The sequence below is a fragment of the Manacus vitellinus genome, unplaced genomic scaffold, assembly GCF_001715985.3.
Source record: "Manacus vitellinus isolate BGI_N305 unplaced genomic scaffold, ASM171598v3 scaffold_1_pilon, whole genome shotgun sequence".
Taxonomy (NCBI): Eukaryota; Metazoa; Chordata; class Aves; order Passeriformes; family Pipridae; genus Manacus; species Manacus vitellinus.
In genome coordinates this window covers 49,944,825-49,963,582 of record NW_021939396.1, presented here as the reverse complement: position 1 = coordinate 49,963,582, position 18,758 = coordinate 49,944,825, and positions in this window count along the sequence as shown.

Below are 18,758 nucleotides of genomic sequence, written 5' to 3'. Positions count from 1 at the left end.
AGCTTTCTTATCCTAGCTGCTTCAAGTACCTATTCTGAGATTAAATAAATGATCCTCTGGAGGCTTTCACTGCTCTTAAAGCTAGATTGGACAACAAGCTTTGACTAACCTTTAAAGGGTTGAAATTGAGAGAAGTCTCTCCTAGACAGTCATTCTATAAGCTGTTCCATGACAGTTCATCACTATGCCTATTTCAAGCCATAGAAGAGATGGGCTGTAGATTGTGCCTGTAAAGGTTCAGAGTTCAAATTAATCACAAGACCAGAATATATGAACTAGACAACAAAAGATAAAGAGTCAGTTTGACATGCTGATATTTGAACTGAATAAGTAAATTTGTCGTTAAAAAAAAGCAGCTCCAAGTTTTTGTTTAAAAGTTGCAAATCTACAGCACATTTTTGTATAAACACTGTTCAGAGTAGAAGCTCAAAAGTTGCATTTTGCAGAATAAAAACATAAAGATAAAATAAATATGATGGATTCTATGTAAAACTCCTTGACAAGGCCAAAACAGTTCTTACCTATGCAGCAGAGATGGAGGAGTCATACAGTGAGAAAGATATGTTTCTGTGTATATTAACACTTGGTCATTCTCATTGAAGCATCCCTCACAGTAATTCCTTTTGCAACCAATTATTCTCTTCTGGAAACATGTCCATACATCCAGAGATGTATGACAGCTGGCTCCAGAGGCAAGTTGGAAAACTCAAAGTAGAGATTGTGCCTGAATGGCTATTATAGGGAAACAGCAGCCACACAGGTGACAAACAGAAGAACATGGTGCTAATTACAGTAATTTCAAGGAAGAAATTTCTGAACTCAGGCTGAGTTAAAAAGTACTGCAAAAGGAGTGATTTTATGCACTCCAATTTCCTCCAGATTAGGCATTTTGATGCTCAGTAAGAGAAAACACTGGATGAAGGTAACCCCTGCTGCTCATTGGTAAGAACTGTGCTAGGGCAATATAGTTTTTTTTACAACAATAAAGCTTATGTTGTTTTTATGGTAGCTTAAACTGCACATATGATAATGTTTCTTTATTTCAGTTCTAAGGACCCTGCAGCTCAGTAAAAGCTTTCTGCACATTTAGTTGCAGGTTAATTTATGTTTCAGAATGCAACTGTGATTTCATGAAATATTTTGAACACCTGCAGTGGAACAACTTTTCCTGTCTCTGCTAGATGCTTTAGCAGAGAACTGCTGATACTCAGATAGCACAATTATTCTAAGGGAGATTTCTTTGGGTGGTCAAATTGCTCATATGATGGCACCTTAACACTTCCACTACCACTCTGCTCCTCCCAATTTCCAATATGCACCTGCTTGCATTATCATCATTAACAGCTTTATCATCCTCTCTAACTGAAATTAGTATTTCAAGTAGGCTCTTGGCCTGCTGCTTGCATGCGGTTGGCTGGACGAGCACCAAGGCCACCAGATGTATGTGTTTCACATACATTTTTGAGGACTTGAGTGCTAAAGACCAAAGATTTGAGTCTTTCCACACACTGAGTACTTTCCACACACACTTTCCACACACTGAGTACTTTGCCCCTGGTAACAAGTTGGTTGTCCCTACTCTGTCTGTTGCCTCCTGCAGCACTCTGATGTCTGTTTCCAAAAACAGCAACATAGAATCACAGAATCATAGAATCAGCCGGGTTGGAAGGGACCTCTGAGATCATCAAGTCCAACCCTTGATCCACTACCACCATGGTTACTAGACCATGGCACTAAGTGCCACATCCAGTCTCATCTTAAAAACCTCCAGGGATGGAGAATCCACTACTTCCCTGGCAGCCCATTCCAATGCATGATTATCCTCTCTGTAAAGAATTTCTTCCTAAAATCTAACCTAAACCTTCCCTGGCAGAGCTTAACACCATGCCCTCTGGTCTTACTTACAGTTGCAATACCTTCCACTGGCCACTGCTTAGTATAAATTAGCAAACAGCACCCCAGAAAAATTACATTTCTAACCTCACACTCTTATTACCCAGGGTGATGTCACACTGTGCTGCCATAAGATTTTTGTTAGGACAGTAAAGTAGCAATCATCAGCTTTTTCCAAAATAAAGCTTCTGAGTGCCAGACAGATTGCAGTAATTACACTTTCTGATGTACATTCAGAAGTTGATGCCAGCATTTGGGCTCAAGGTCCCTGAAGAAGGGTTTTACCATGAGGTAGGGATCTGCTGACCCCAGGGAACCTGAAGGAATTGCTCTTCTGTACAGTTATCTGACACATTTATTGGTATGATTTTGCATTTCTAATTCATTGCTTCACAGGAGTAGCTTTTCAGCATGAAAATGGTGTTTGGAAAATTTCCACTACCCCTGAGTTACTGAATTGGATTTACTCTGCTGGGACAAGTGATAGTTTGCTAATGATTGGCATATATACCTTAATTCTCCTATCCAGTCATTTCATCTTTTCCTCTTTCTTTCTAAGGAATGCTGTATTTACCCATCATAGCTACTAATATTTTTTTCCTATTTTTATTTGTCTTTTTAATCATCTCTACAACATTCTTTATTTATATTTTTGGCAGCAGAGACTTCAGAGACTGAGTGTTTTAAAAAAGTCTGTTTTCTTCACAGTTGCTAGACTTCACTGTAACATGTCTCTGGCTCCTTGGTTTCTTATTTTAAAATTATTTTTTATCACATTGTGTGAAACATGAGTAATTTCTAGCTCTTCCTGCCACATAGATGAAAATTTAGGAAATGTGGGTTTTTTTAGAGAAGTTATTGTCATTTGTTATAATAAGGCCTAGTTTTCTGTTTTGGCTACAAATTCACATCAATTTCTCTTTACTACTGCTTAGGACCAGGACAGGTCTTGGGGCAACATATCTGACGTGGGAGTTCTCTGGGCTTAACATCAGGCTGAATCTCAGCTGGAAGAGCAAGCAGTACAAGGGTGAGAGAGGCATTTCTTCCATCAAACAGCAATTCTCCAAGAAATGATGAGCCAGCAAAATTATCTCATTTCTGTTTCTCTTGAAGGGCACTAATACAGCATAATGTTACAGGCCTTTTGTATAAATTATATTTACTGTATAAGGGCAGTAAATAAGTGACATCAATGGATGCCTGGGCATCATCCTTGCTTCGTGAATCACCACATCCCCAGTCCTGGTCATTTACACACAAGTCTTGCAGAAAGCCCAGGTAAGAACTAATGCTGCCCAATCTGTCTTGGCATAATGTATGACCTTTATATATATGCACAAAAAACTCCCTTCATATTTCATGTTGACATTAACTCTGGCCTTCACTGAAAATCTCCTAAGTAAATTAAATCTGAAACTGTTTCCTGAGACTAAAGGAACACTTCGATCCTGCACACCCAGCAGCATCAGGTTATGCAGTCCTTTGTACTGTTGAGAAGCATGTCTGGCTGTTTTAGAGACGTCACCTCTCAGACCTCATGTGTTGAGTTTTTCTTTTGCCTCTAGAAGTTAAGCCACAGGTGTTTGGCTGTCCTTTGAAGGCTGATGGGGTAAGCTCTGTCTCTATGTCTCTTTCAAACAATGGCAGTGATTATGGGTGCGAGTTGTTCCTGCAGCCCCTGTTGTATTGGCAGAGTCAGATGAACTACTCTCTGATGTGAGTAACCCCCCTGTACCTTCTTCCTTCACAAATTGTGTAAATTTGCATTCTAAGGGGAGGATCTTAGTTGCATCAACAAAATAGGCCAATAACCTCCTGCAGGACATGTCAGACTCTGGTCACTCCATCATTTCCTCTGGGTCATTAGGTGTCCCAGCCTGAAGTCTGATGGCTGTTGTGAATCCTAATATACCTGTCCTGAACACCTAATAGCAACAAGCTTAGTCACCTTAATTAGTGTTAGATGTCATCTGAGACTTAGCCGTTATTTAGGCACTACTCAAAACATCCTTTTTTTCAAAATACTTTTTCTCAAACAGGCAAGCCATCAGGAGTAAATCCCACCCAAGACGGTGCCTATCCTGACACCACATGGAATTTAACAAATTTAGTTATCTATAGTACAGCTGGTTAGCTCTGAGCTTGTTTTGTAGACACCTTTTTTGCTCAGCAGAGAAAAGCAGGCATTTCTGGGCAGAGGTTCATCTCACTCTAAGTAAAAAATAGGTCACATGATTACATTCTTGGATTGGGGTGAAGTGAACCTAAATAAAATTCAGACACTATTTCAAGGACCTGATGCCAAATTTGGATGATGGAAATGTCACATAAGCTTCTACCACAAGTCAGTGAAAACAGTCACTTCTTAATTCCTACTGAGTGACTCAGAAACTGTAATAAAGAAATGGGTAGAGAGCTGCCACAAAGTCAATAAAACCCACAAACCACAGGGAATCAGAGGTAGTGTAGGCTGTCTTTATTTGTAAACAATGTATGCCTCCAACAGACATTCCTGAGAGTGGGCCTCCTGCTCCATGATCAGTCACCGCAGCTGGAGCAGAAGATGACAAGCGTAACAGCAGGTTGGAGGAAGCAGCAGTGTTGATAGTTAACAGCCTCTGCTGAGCCCTGGAGATAAAGCTGCACCTTCATACCCTTACAACAGGAGACAAGGTATCTTTGTTGCATAGAAACGGCATAGGTTCTCCTTCAAATAAAATTGCTAAGTGGGAGTGGCAGCTTGTTTTTAAAAATATGATGCATCTGTTTCTGCTGTGTAAACAGCTGTATCCTGTAAAAGAAGAAATGGAAAAATTTCCTTTATCCCTGGGGAAATGGTGTCCTATTCCTATCTAATGGCATCCTCAGAAGTGCATGCAATAGTAATAATGATTCCAAGGAAGAGATAGGGATTTTTAGGGCTCTGCTTCAAATGTTCAAACTTCTACAGGGACAAAGTTATTAGAAAATACTCAGCAGTTACCTTCATTAAACAAGTCCCTTTTTCTTAAATTCTGAAGTCAATCATCAGTCATTCTGAATATCTCAGGCCTAATTCTCTGACGACTGCTTTAGTGCTTCTCCTTTTTTCTGTTAGCGGAGGCATGGCATGGCAGAATTGCACCATGTCCAAGTGGTAACAACAGGAAGGAAACAAGACATCTTCTGCTGTAAATTAAGACAATCCCCACTGACTGGTTTAAAAATCCAGACTTAATCCACTACTGTTTTTTTTACAAAACAAAATTTTTTGGCTTAGCAACTTGTTCAAGCAAGTTATTCTCTAAGCTAGACCTTTCGTGGAAGTGCCTCCTTATGATCTTACATGTAATATGTTTGCATCATCTTACACCCAAAGAGATAATAATAGTAATTTTAGTGGACATTTGTGTTGTACAACATTTCACTTACTTCATTGACATCTATCTCGCTGCTTGGTTAGGAAAATTTGATATTTAGCCTTTCTCCCTAATCACGTCTGTTCATTTTAAGAGCTTGTTTGTATCTGTTGACTGTTAATTTTTAGAACAACTTCTGCATGGGTCAAACAGGTTCACTGCTCAGGGTCTGATCCTGCAGTTCTCAACCCTCAGAGGAATAGGACCTTTGACACCTGCAAGTTACAATCTGTTTGCTTTATTTATATGTGTTGAAGTCCCTGAATAACTAACAGGCCAAGCCAGTTACAGGAGTAGAGCATTGAGAGCCCAGAGGCCTCTGTGTCAGCGCAGGGGCTCAGTGGGCTGCCTGGGGGCTGATGCAGCTCAGGGGCAGCTCAAGGATTCACTTGACTTCTGCTAAAGGCAAGTCCTCTCTCTACACGCAAAGGATAAAACTTCTTGGGACAATGAGTTATCGAGACCTCACTCTTATTCAATTTCTTACTAGAAGGTTGTGGGGTTTTCTACAATCAGTCATTGCTGGAAGGATGTCTTCAAGCTCTTAACTATGCAACAATTATTCACACTACATACATTCATATGTTGTAAATTTTTATTTTTTTTTCAGAAGTATTTTAGATGTACCAGCTTACTTCATTTGTTAGGGAAAAAAACCAGGCTGTTTGCCCTTTGAATCAGACAGTCCATTTGTTGAACATTCCCTATTGCCACACTTGCAATATGTTTTGAATTAATGATAATTCATTTATGGTTTGTCTCCACGGATAAGCTGTTTATGCAGTTGTCATACTGTAAAGGTCTAACCAGTGACTTCTTATACTCATTTGACTCTTAATCCCAGCTTGTCCCAACTCTACTGACAAATATGATCTGTTCTCTTTCATTTGTATGTTCCCACATAACATACTTGGGCATCTTGTGAAGAGTTAGACATTTAATTTTAAATATGCAAATATATGTCACACAACTTTCTGTATCAGGGTTTTCACTCAGTTAAAGACGGAGTTGCCAGATGAAGGAAGACAAACTTCTTTTGGTCCATTGGTGAAGTGTAGGGAACAGAACAAAGGTCTCTATGTAACCTTTGTTGATCTCACCAAGGCTTTCAATACTGTGAGCAGAAAAGGTCTATGGCAGATTTTGGAAGGTTTAGGTTGTCCCCCCAAGTTCCTTAAAATGATCATCTCACTCCATGAGGATCAGCACGGCCAAGTCAGATATGGCAATGCACTTTCTGAGCCTTTCTAATAACCAGTGGTGTGAAACAAGGCTGCATTCTTGCACTAACCCTATTCAAAATCTTTTTCAGCATGATGCTCCAAAGGGCCACGGCAGACCTCGATGATCAGGACGGTATCTACATTCGATATTGTACTGATGGAAGCCTTTTCAACCTAAGGCGACTGAAGGCCCACACCAAGACCTTAAACCATCTTGTCCGGGAGCTGCTTTATGCTGATGACGCCGCCCTTGTTGCCCACACAGAAGCAGCTCTGCAGCGTTTAACATCCTGCTTTGCAGACGCTGCTGAGCTCTTTGGGCTGGAAGTCAGCTTAAAGAAGACAGAAGTTCTCTATCAACCTGCACCTCAGGAAGTCTTCCATCATCCCTATATCACCATTGGCGAATCAGAGCTCAAATCAGTCCAACAGTTTAATTACCTAGGTAGCCTCATCTCCTCGGATGGTAAGATTGACAGAGAGATAGACAACAGGTTAGCAAAGGCATACAGTGCTTTTGGAAAGCTTCGTAAAAGAGTTTGGCAAAATAAACACTTGAAGAAAAGTACCAAGATCAGTGTTTACAGAGCCATTGTGCTGTCTACTCTACTCTTTTATATGGATCCGAATCATGGGTCATCTACCGCCGCCACCTGCTACTCCTAGAACGCTTCCATCAATGCTGCCACTGTACAATCCTAAACATCCACTGGGTAGATTATGTGACCAATACATCTGTTCCAGAACAAGCAGCAATCACAAGTATCAAGGTCATGTTGCTGAGAACACAACTGCGTTGGGCAGGGCACGTCTCCAGGATGAAGGACCACCGTCTCCCTAAGATCTTGCTTTATGGTGAACTTGCCACCGGCTGCCGCAAGAGAGGAGCCCCAAAGAGAAGGTACAAGAACTCCCTGAAACAACATCTCAGCCTTGGCCATATTGATCAACATAACTGGTCTACTCTGGCCTCCAATCGGGAGCTCTGGAGACACACTACCTAAAACGCTGCTGATGCTTTTGAGAAAGCACGCAGGATCACTCTTGAGGAGAAAAGACAACGTAGAAAGAATCGTGTCTTGCAGAACTCTAAGGAGTCTTTCTGCTGTGCCTTTTGCAATCGGACGTGCCTATCTTTGTTCACGGAGCCCAGCCATGATGACTGTAGAACACTGAAATTTTATATTCATCGATAGAATCATTTAATGGGCAGAGCATGAGAAATTAAAAATATGTTTCTTTATGGAGCTTGGACACTCCCTTCTTTTTTTTTTTTTTTTTTTTTCAGAACTTGTGATATAGAGTCGTTCAATTATGAGAAAACTGTCAAGGTCACAGTTGAGTGCATTGCCTCAGGAATCCAGTGCTTTCAAAGGGAAGTTGGAAAGCATATGTCTCTCGTCTATGCACTTCACCATCAGTAACATCTACTAGACGTGCTCTAGTTTATATGCAACATCATCAAGTCACCTTATCACCTTGCTCAAATAAATTCAGGAGCTGTATTAGATTTACCATTACACTGTGCTTTATTTTGCAGAAGTCTATATTAGCTGCCTTTTTACTTCCATATTTTCACTTGTGATAACAGCAGGGCCTGTTATATGCTGCATTTTCCCTTTGATGAGTTTTATCTCTTTTTGAACAAATATTATTGTGACTTGGGAGCCATAATAATAGCTTGAACTATAAATACACAATAATGTCACCTGAAGTTTTTTGAGTTGTTCTTTTTTGTTTGTTTGTTTGTTTGTTTTTTTAAATTTATCAAAATAAGGTCCTTTTTTTTAAAAAAAAGGAAAAGAAAATTTGTGAAAACTTTTTGTCCACTTAGTACTTAATTTTCATTTTATGTTTGTTTTGTATTCTTAAATTGGAGAGAATAAGAACTTTTCATGGTGTACCTGATGCAAATGCCCCAGGTTAAGAGTTTACAAAAGAATCTGTTTCTGCAGATTTGATTTAAAACCAGAGCACTGTTTAAATTATGCTAGCTAAGTGATCCCAGACAGACTGTAATGCTCTAACAGATTACAAACATATCCACTTAGAAAGCAAGGCACACAGAGCTGAAACGTTAAACTATTTGTTTTTATTAAAACAAGCCTTTCATGATGGATACTCTTTGAAGGGAGTATATTTTTTTAACAGGGATATCTCCAATGTCATATATATATATTTTTTTTTGATCAAAACCCATCAATGCTACCTTGCTTTCATCAAAGAAAACCGTATCAGCTGAACTTCAGAGACCTCTCAGGAGAGTATGGTCATTAAAGTAGGGCTTAGGAGGAGAAGTGAAATTATTCAAGTATGATATCATCAAGAATACCATTGTTTCATAAGGAATCTATTCTTTTCACATCCTTAACAATTTCCAGAGAGGTGACAGCATTAATTATTAAAACTGTATGAATGTCTAGAAATACAGTAGATCAAAGAGTTTTCCTTGAATAAACAATTGGACCAATTGCCAACATGGAAATGTCAATGAAGTATTTGACAAAATTCCTTTTTTTGTCATCTTTTTGTGTCTCTTTTCCTATCCCTGTGATAACAAGCAAACACACAAGAGATCCTGAATATATTATTTATACAGCAGCAGTTTCCAGGAAGCAAAGGTTTGCTGTGCTTTGTACTAACAAATACACGAAAACATAGACACTGTCCAGAGAGTTGTTTAGGGAACAATGATTTAGTATTGATATGTTATAGCACTGGGGTGCTAAGTGTTGAAAAGGAGAATTACAACTAATGGGTCCAGGGGTCTAGACCTGTAGGTTGGGCTGGGCAGTTAAAGGAGGATTAAGTGAAGTATCTATTTTATGAGAAATCTTGCTTCTGCATCATGTGAGAGAACATGGATTAGAAACATGTCAGTGAGTAGGTGATGGCACCTAGAATCTTGTGAACTCTCTCAGAGATACGATCAAAGGAAGACATGTTCTTCTCTACAGAGAAATGAAAAATAAATTTGTGTCTCTCAGACCCCACAACTGAAGACTTGAAAGAAAAAGAAGAGTGCAAATACTCTGCCTGAGCCAGACCTGGACTTTAATACTAAACACCAAGGAGCCATGAGTATTTCTAAGACCAGAAAATAAATGTTTAATTGTCATCTGGGCAGCAGGTAGTGGAGAGGAAGGAAGACTTCAACTAATGAGAAAGGAGAATAGAACTGCAAAACTATTTCTAGATTAAATGGAAATGAACTAGTAAAATTACATATTAAAATTATTATATTTAATTATTAAAATAAATTATTTTTTAAATATAAGTTTTCATTATTCTTTATTTGTACAGCAGGTATGGTATGTGTGGTCTTTCGAGGCTACCAAAAGATGCTGTTCTACCTGGCAGAAGTTGAACTTGATGAGTCTTGTGGGGCCATTTCAACTCAGAATATTCTACGACCTGGGAAAATATAACCTCTGCCTTGATCTTGCAAACAGATCTGTGCCTAAGAATTCTTACATGAAAATATTAAACAGATCTTGCAGAAGAAACTCTGTCAGTAGCCTGAGTCAGGGCTTGAAATCTTACTAGGCAACCAATACATATAAAGAAAAGAGAGTTTAAGACCATTTAGGAAACCATCACATTTAACAGACTTTTTCTTAGAACCTCTCTTTGTCTTTGCCATTTTTAAGAAGTCTATTCTTTGTGAATTAATAATCAAATTCTTCTAAGAAAAACTGGCTCACAAGAATCACAATTTGAATAAAAGGAGATTTACCTTATCCTTTTTCTGACAGATTCAACTTTTGTGGGTTTGGAAGAAAACTAAATAAAAATCACACGCGAAGTGTGGCTTTATTTCTACTTTTTCTTTATTTTTGTGTTTATATGGTAATCTATCTGATACATGAATTAAAACAATGTCTAGCTGATTGTGCCATCCTGGAAATGCTGTCTTATTGCTGTGCTTGGTTTGCTGAATTATGAAGGAATTATAAGAAATAGTTATTACTTTTGCTTTGCCCCTTATATTAATGCTATATTTCAGTATACTTCTTTGACAGACTCATTAAGGCACAAGGGCAGGCTGGAGAGTAGTGCATCTTTTCCTGTATTTAAATACTGTGAATGCATAGCAAATGGTTCACTGCCAATTAGAACTGACAAAAAGGAACCATTTCTAAGTTTTAAAAACCTGCCTTTCTCTGACTCCACCTTAGGTAACAAAGGTAAGGATAATATTTTGTCATAGAGGAATGCAGAAATCATTCTTGTATTTCTCTACAGTTTCTGGTAGGGTTCTCGGGTTTTAGAGTTAAGTGAAGGTATTTAATACCTGAAGCATTTTGCCTTTACAAAAATTACCCATACAGTTCTTCTGAAGACTTTGAAGAGCTTGGATTTGCAAAGAAATTAATCCATCATTGTGGATTAATGGCATTGCCTTTGGTAACTACCTTGCTTTAATTTGAGTAGAGCTGTACTTTCTAATAAAACTGAATTGAGTGATTTTTTCAAACTTCTTTCCTAGAATGAGACAAAAACATTCTGTCATTCTGCATTGCAAAGATTTCGTTGTCCTCAACAAGCTTTATACAATATACAGTGTACAATATAATTAGACAATAAAATTGTATTATATAATTATATAATAGCTCTTTCCAGCTCCATGTATTCATTCGCGATATTTGAGGTCTATTTAAGTATTGCATCTCCTATCACAAGGAAAAGCTTACACGTTCTTCTGTTAATGACCAAGCAAACCAGGAAAGGCTGAAAACCAAAACACAGCTAGTCCTGTATCCCTCAAAGCAAAGACATATCTCATTCTAACTGACATAAAATTTAAATTAAGTAATAAACCAGACATAAACATCAGCAAAACAAATAGGAATCATATTAGCCAACTAGACGTTTTCCCAGTTACAACATAAGAACTGAAGGTGTGTTTAGTATTTGCTGAGTGTGCAAAGAGCGTAATTCTTCAGTTAAAAAACCCCCACGAAAACATTGTGAAGACATCCATTTTGATATGCAACCTTGGAGAATAGTTATATTTGTTGCTTCATGCACTCCTTGCTCACATAAGAGTGGTGTTCATGTGACACCAATAGTCCCAGTAGAGAATCAGTGAAAATTTGTAGAGGCCTTGCTGATAATGAGAGAGAGATGAATATGCATTGGCAACATTATTTCAGTTTAAGGTTGTTGAAGCTTCTGCTACAGAGGCATTAGAAGGTCAATTGTGAGATTTAGATTGGTGCAATGCTTTGAGTTCATGACTACAGACACCACTTGAGGTTGCCATTATGATTCTTTGATGAGGTGATTAGTCTAGGAAAATTATTCCATTTCAAACCTGAACCATTAGAAGAATCATTATACATTATGGGACATTACAGTATGTCCTGAGACTGTGATTATTTTAGTATTGTAAAATAAAAGACAGTAAAATAAAATTAATGGCAAATTAGAAACTCTAAGCAGGACTTTTGAATGCCATTATAGGCAAAGACGGAAAACCAATTGACACTGCACTGCTTAGTACATCACAAATCAGAATACAGTTAAAAGAAAGAGTCAGAGGAAGGTAACATGTCCTACACGAGCTGACTAAAGAAATGAGTGGCCATGGAATAAGACAAAAAAAAATCATCATTAATAAAAATCAGAACTTCAAATGAAGAAATCACAGTGTCTCAAAAATATTCTTATCCCAGTTTCATGCCTGAAAACAGAGTCTGTGACCCTCCTAACAGATTTGACTTACTGCTTCTTAAAGATGTCTGTTAGCAGAGACTGCATAATCTATCCAGGCAATCAACTCCCAAGCTCCACTACTTTCATCAGTAATAATAATGTCTAAACTGAATCTTTGATAATGTATAAACTGAATGTTCTTTTCTGTTATTTAAGCTCATTGGTTTTGCTGTGTACACATCATGTATCCCCCCTACAGGAAGCAATTTTTTTGTGTATTTCAAAACTATTAGTATGTTCTCTGTGGTCTTTTCTCTATCAGGATAAATAAGCTCAGTTCATCCTATCTTTTTCCAAAGATAATTTTTTCTAGGATTTGTCATTTTTATCAGCATCTTTCTTGACATATAGTACACCAACCTGGACCTGTTCCTTCAGCTAAATCCTTTACAGTGGTAAGGTTAATTTCATCTGCCTGAAAAGAAAATCAGAAAATTGAGAAATGGTCATTTTTTTGCACAGAAAAGAATGACTAGTTGAAATATAATCTGAACAAAAGATTAGTTTATTTAAAATGCATTGCATGTGTACATCAACATGGCTTTGAAATGGCCTTGGTGTTGGGGGAAGAACTAGTATATCTGATGTTTTCAGATTTAAGCAAAATGCTCTCTTGAGATGTTTTTATTTTGCCTGGAACCTTTTCATTTTCACTGGTATGACTCTTCATGAAAAATGTGAAATTGCACATGAAATTGTAGACACCTTATCATCTAACCATGTGTCTGTTCCAACCGTTCCAAATAATATTGGACTGCCAAAAGTCTCCTTTTGGACACAAGTGTTATATTTAATATATCTCATCCTGCTTTGTGTAATTTCCCACGCTTTGGAAAGAAAATGATTTGTTAGGTGACAAATTTACAGCTGGCAAATACGTACTTGTTACAAAAGTCCAAGAAATATCTCTAAAATTTCAGTGGAAGATAACAAAACTGTAAGTGAACATTGCGCAAGTCAAAGCTGACAATACATGTTGACAACATTCATTTGAATTGCTCATACAGGTCAACTCATTTAAAATTAATTCCAAGCACACAGAGGAAATACTTGATGTCATTGTGGAGAGCTCAATAAAAAAAATGCTCTTTAGCATGCACCATCCACTAAGAAAGTGAAGAAATTGCTAGAATACGTACAGTATAAAATGAAATGAAAACTAATGAAGGTTTCACTGTCTTGAAAAAACGGATACGTAAGCCATACAGATTTTGAATCAGCTCACAAAGAATGGATGGCTCAGAAAAAAAAGACAGCAAAGATGAGTATAAACAACATATATTAAAACATGCTCAAAAGAGAATTTGCACTGAAGAGGAGATGCTCAAAAGTATCCATGATAGAAAAAATTGAAGCAGTGAGTTGGGTTGAGAGGGTAAATAAGAAATCTCCGTTCATCCTTTTCTTATGCAAAAACAGAAAAATAAGTGCCAACAAAAGAACGATTGAAAACAAAGGCATACCTACGCAAGACAATTCCCTGCTCTTTGCTGGCTATGTCCAAATATGGGATGCAGCAGCATTTCCCAGTTCTCAGAAAAGGTGTGTGCAGCTCACAAGGGTCCGAGCCAAACAGTGCAAGAGTACTACAGATTTCTCCTTTGTCTCTCAATTTTCCAGAAGAGGAAAAGCCCATTATGCAGGTCAAAATCCATCCATCTTGCCCAGGGACTTGAGTGACAAATCCATTTTGTTGTTGGTGAGCAGCTGCCCTACTATCTGCCAGTAAGTAGTACTAGCCGTAGACAGCTACTGTGACAATGTTGATATAAAAGTAAAAAGAGAATAAAAAGTGACAAAATAAACACATGTGGATAACAACAACGTTCAGATTATTTCTATTAGGAAGGAGGTAAACTTCACTAGCATGATTGTACAATTTTTCTATCTATTATTATATTATTATATCTGTTCCAGACGATTGTGAGATATGGAAATATTAGAAAAAGATCCATTTGTTTAATGTATTATAAAAAGAAAACAAAATCAGATTAAGAAAATGTAAAGAATTCCTGTTTTAAATGTCTAGCTGATATGAACATTGAAGACTCATTTTTCCCACAAATCTGTTGCTCAATTTTCTTTTTTGCATTTTGATAGCATTTATTTCGTACCTGTCCAGTGACTAATGTGGCAATGTTTGCTTAACAACCAGTGCTGCAGATGGTGCCCCACCTGGAGCTACAACCATGTATAGAAATCTCATTATAACTTAAGAAACTAAACTCGCGATTTAGATTATGCTATTATGAAAAAAATTAGGTTTCGTGTGATGTTAAAATGCTGACATGGTGACAAAATCGTAAAGGCAAGGAAATGCTGTGCTAAAGCTTTCACAAACTGCTTTACTCTTTGCTCAGAAGCTGGTAGCAGGCACGGCCCCGCGTGCTCCCAAAGAAGGAGTTCATTTATCATGAGGGATGCCGTATTTCCCAAAAAACCTAAACATCAAGTTGCTTTAACAAATATCTTTTATTTGTTGTCACTGCCTTGTGACACATAAAAGAAATATAAGCTGAATTATTCAGTCTCATGCATAACAGCACTGCAAATTTCTCTCCAGGGCTTTGTGGAAGACCACTGTCTTTGAGCACAATAGACAGCTTTTCTCTGGCTCACACTGGCCAAATGGGCTTTCCCTGCACCCGGTGCTGCTCATGTTTTTCACATGAAGCAACTCTGCAAGGAGGAATCAGCTCTCTTGATTTGCACACCCACAGGCTGAGGAAAGCTCAAAACCCCCATGATATTTCTTGCTTGCTCCCACAAATAGCCACAACTCTAACGACAAAAGGTTCTGTCCTTGTCTGCAAGAGTTTAAAATGACAGGCTGAGTATTCATAATTGGCACATAAGCTTCAATAGGCTTATATAAAAGGGTTTTTTTACAAAAACAAAGCTGTTTTATCTCCTTTATTTTTAAATGTTGCATAATGCCTCACATTGCTTTAAGTAGGTTTTGTTAGTGAAACATGTAAAGATCATCGTATTTCCATTGGGAAGTTTTAACTCTGTCTTGAAAGTTGCCTAATACTTAAAAGAAGCTTCTTGTTCATAGTTCTACTACTTAAATTTAGTAATTAAGTAACATCCCAAAATGCACTGTACCACTAATTTAGGGTATTTCTGGCTTTAGAGGCCTGTGTGCTAATTGTAGAAACAAATTTATTCACAGTAAATTAAGACAAACACGAAAGTCTTCAGCTGATATACTGTGGAGAATATTTGCTAAAGCTGAAATGGATTAAAAAACTTCAGTAAGACTTTGTACTAGCAACCTAAATGAAATATGTTTCAGAATTTAAACATAAATAGATAATTCAGTTTTTTAAAAATACCAAGGGGATATTAACTAGGAGTCATGCATGCTAAATCTTGAAGAAATGCTACTGCTCTAAATGCTTTAAGCTTTGCTAGCATAACTGGTGGAGTATATTATTTTCATATCCCAGGAGAAAGCACACATGCCTGCATTTCATTTTGTATAGATGCATCCCTCGATTTAACTTTAGTGTTTTGGATAATCATTATATTTTGATTCACTGTTATACAACTGTAGTCAAAACATAGGTATTGCCTGCAACAGAAAACTCCCCACTTAGATACTGCTGAGTTTGTATAATGCTTTTTTATAGCATCAAACTTCCATTATAAAATCTAGAAATTAGATAACCATATAATAAGAAAAGTATTAATTCTTGATGTCTCATCCGTAGGCAAACAGCACATGTAGAGATTTCAGCATTATGACAACAATTTGGTAACTATTGTCAGTATTCCACTAGTTTAACAAATATCACTTTTCATGGGACCAAAAAAAATCCTGAATGTAATGAAATCAGTTCCTACTTTGGGTTTTATTTTTTCTTTGTTAAGTACTTGTCATGGTTATGCTATGCCATACCATAAAGTCATGCCGTGGTTTTTTCCATAGCAATAGGACTACTTGGTGAATCAGCTACAAACCTGACATATGCTCTTGCACTATTTAACCACAAGAAGGACACAGGGATCTTTTCCTTTCAGCCAAATAATAGATCCCTATGTTATCAGTCCATGGGACCAAGAGTCTTTACCATCTTCTGGGTATACATCAACCCAACTTTGGGATGCAGCCCAGCAGTGGGGCACACATGGGCTGTTGAGAAGGCTTCCCTGTGCCCTGGGAAGTGTAGGGGGGGCTTGCTCCCCCTGCTCACACCATCTCCTCCCTGGGAAATGCAGTGCAGTGTTGTGTGGTTAGAGTTCAGATTGATGAAGAAGGACTCAACTTCTTTTTCTTCCTTATACGGTATCAGTGTCTGTTCCTCAGACTAGTGAAACTAGACAAATAAACTAAAGGGGAAAATAGAAAGGGTGCATGACTGGGTTCTTGCACTAAATTCTAAGAATAGATTATTTAACTTATCTTTCTGGACAGTTAAGGCCATCGATATGCCCCTGAGGATAACTAGTTTCCTACATGAAACATATTGTCTCTGTATTTGTTGACCGTATGATTCACACACTAGTTTTAATCAGATTCTCCAGAACACCTAGTTTCCTGATGCTGAAAAAAAATCTGAACTTTGAATATCCCTCCTAGAGGTACAGTTTCACTGAGAAATCCGAAATGTTTCTGCTCCAGCAAAACTTGCAGGAATAAAGCCCAAAGGAGATGCTACGACAGAAGACACAGCTCAATTTTAGACAATAGAGTTTTGGTTATTCACAACATTACATGTCCCCAGGCTCTTCTGTAATTTGAGAATGTACTCAGGATATGTATCATAGGGTAGTATCTAAGTTCCCATTTCTTACGCTCATGATATGACTGAGTTTTCATGGTCTCTAGAAGAAAATCAGTGTAGTTGGTCTGACTTCAGTGCAATATTCAGAGGAACCAACACAAACTTCATTCATTTTGGAATATTTCCTTTAACAAAAAGCAATTAAAAAGAAATTTATTAAATGACTATCCACTTTTCTCTGCTACAGAAAGTGTTTACTGTTCAGAGTTAAATTTAGTTACTTTACTTTTCGGAGATTTATTTTAAGCCTTCCTCATTTGTTGAAATAGCAATTTGCACATTGTATAAGCTGTTTATAGATTTCAACTTCTAGAAGGTTGTTAGGGACATGAATCTATTTTGCCTTCAGGCTTGTCTGTCAAAGACTGATCTGAAATGAAAAAATAATTACATACTATTTCAGATTATGTTTTGATGGTATTTTTGATATCCAATACAACTGAAACAGCCTTTTTTCTTTAGGGGAGAATAAAAGCAGCAAAACCACTTTGTTCCAGTGGAAGGAGCAGATTGATTTATACTTACGCTAAAAACCTGTAATCAGGGTTGGAAGTGCTCTCTGTGGAGAGCATGGGATATCATATCTGGGAGAGACAGAATGGGTTTGATTTGTCATCTTCCCCTTTCAAAGTCTAACTAAGTGAAATATCTACAGCACTTCAGGAGAGAATTACTTCACCTAATCACTTGTCCCCATGGATAGTTGAGCAGATGTGTGTTGTAACCACAGAAGGGTGAAAAACAAGCAGGCAGAAGGTAAAGCCTGAGCTCTGGATAGCAATACATGTAGGCTGCTTGTCTGCCCTTCCCTTCCTGAAGAGCATCTCTGCTATGGCCACATTGGAAGGAGTTCTTCAGCTCTAGCAGCACAGGAGCAGCATATCCTTCACAACCAATTGTGTTTTGCCCATAGTTCCCTATAGTTAGAGCAACCATTCATTAAAAAATACAGAGTAGAGGGGAAAACATAAGCTGTTTTTGTCATTAATTTTAGTTTTCTGTACCTGCTTTGCCTGATATTTCAGGTTTAACAATGGTAGGACTGGCAAAGGAATAGAAAATAATTAATGTCCAGTTCTAAACCTCTAAGGAATGACAGTTTCTTGCAAATATTTTTCTTGGAGAGAAAAGGAGAACTGGATGGGTGAACTATGAAGTGGTTGAAAAACTGGCTGAACTGCTGAGTGTGATCCAAAGTGCAACTGACGTCTGCTTACAATCAGCATCCTCAGAGATCCCCACTGAGTCCTTCTCAAGCAAGACTGAGAGATGGGCTGGCAGAAATCTCACCCAGATCAACAAGAGCAAATGCAGAGCTCTGCATCTGCAGGGAAATAACCAATGCAGCTCCTGCACAGGCTTTGAAGCAGTTGGGAAGGAGAGGACAAGGGGGCCTGGCAGGTGCACAATGAGCAGGAGTCAGCAGCAGGCCACGGTAGCAATGAAACTGAGCCCTCATCAGAGCAGTGCTAGCACACATATGGCCAGTTCAATTTACATATAAGGAAAAACGTCCTCACAGACAGAGCGGCTAATTTCAGGAATAGGTTCCCCAGAGATGATAAGGAACATGCCTCCTTGGAGATATTCAAAATTCACCTGGTCAAGGCCATGAGCAGGACCCATTTTTTTTTGAGAAGGACCTTGGATCCCAGGATTCTTGCTACCTAAATTAGTCTGTGTTTCGATGTCAAAGAAGAAAAGCACAGACTATGCCTTAGTGCTCCTAGAGA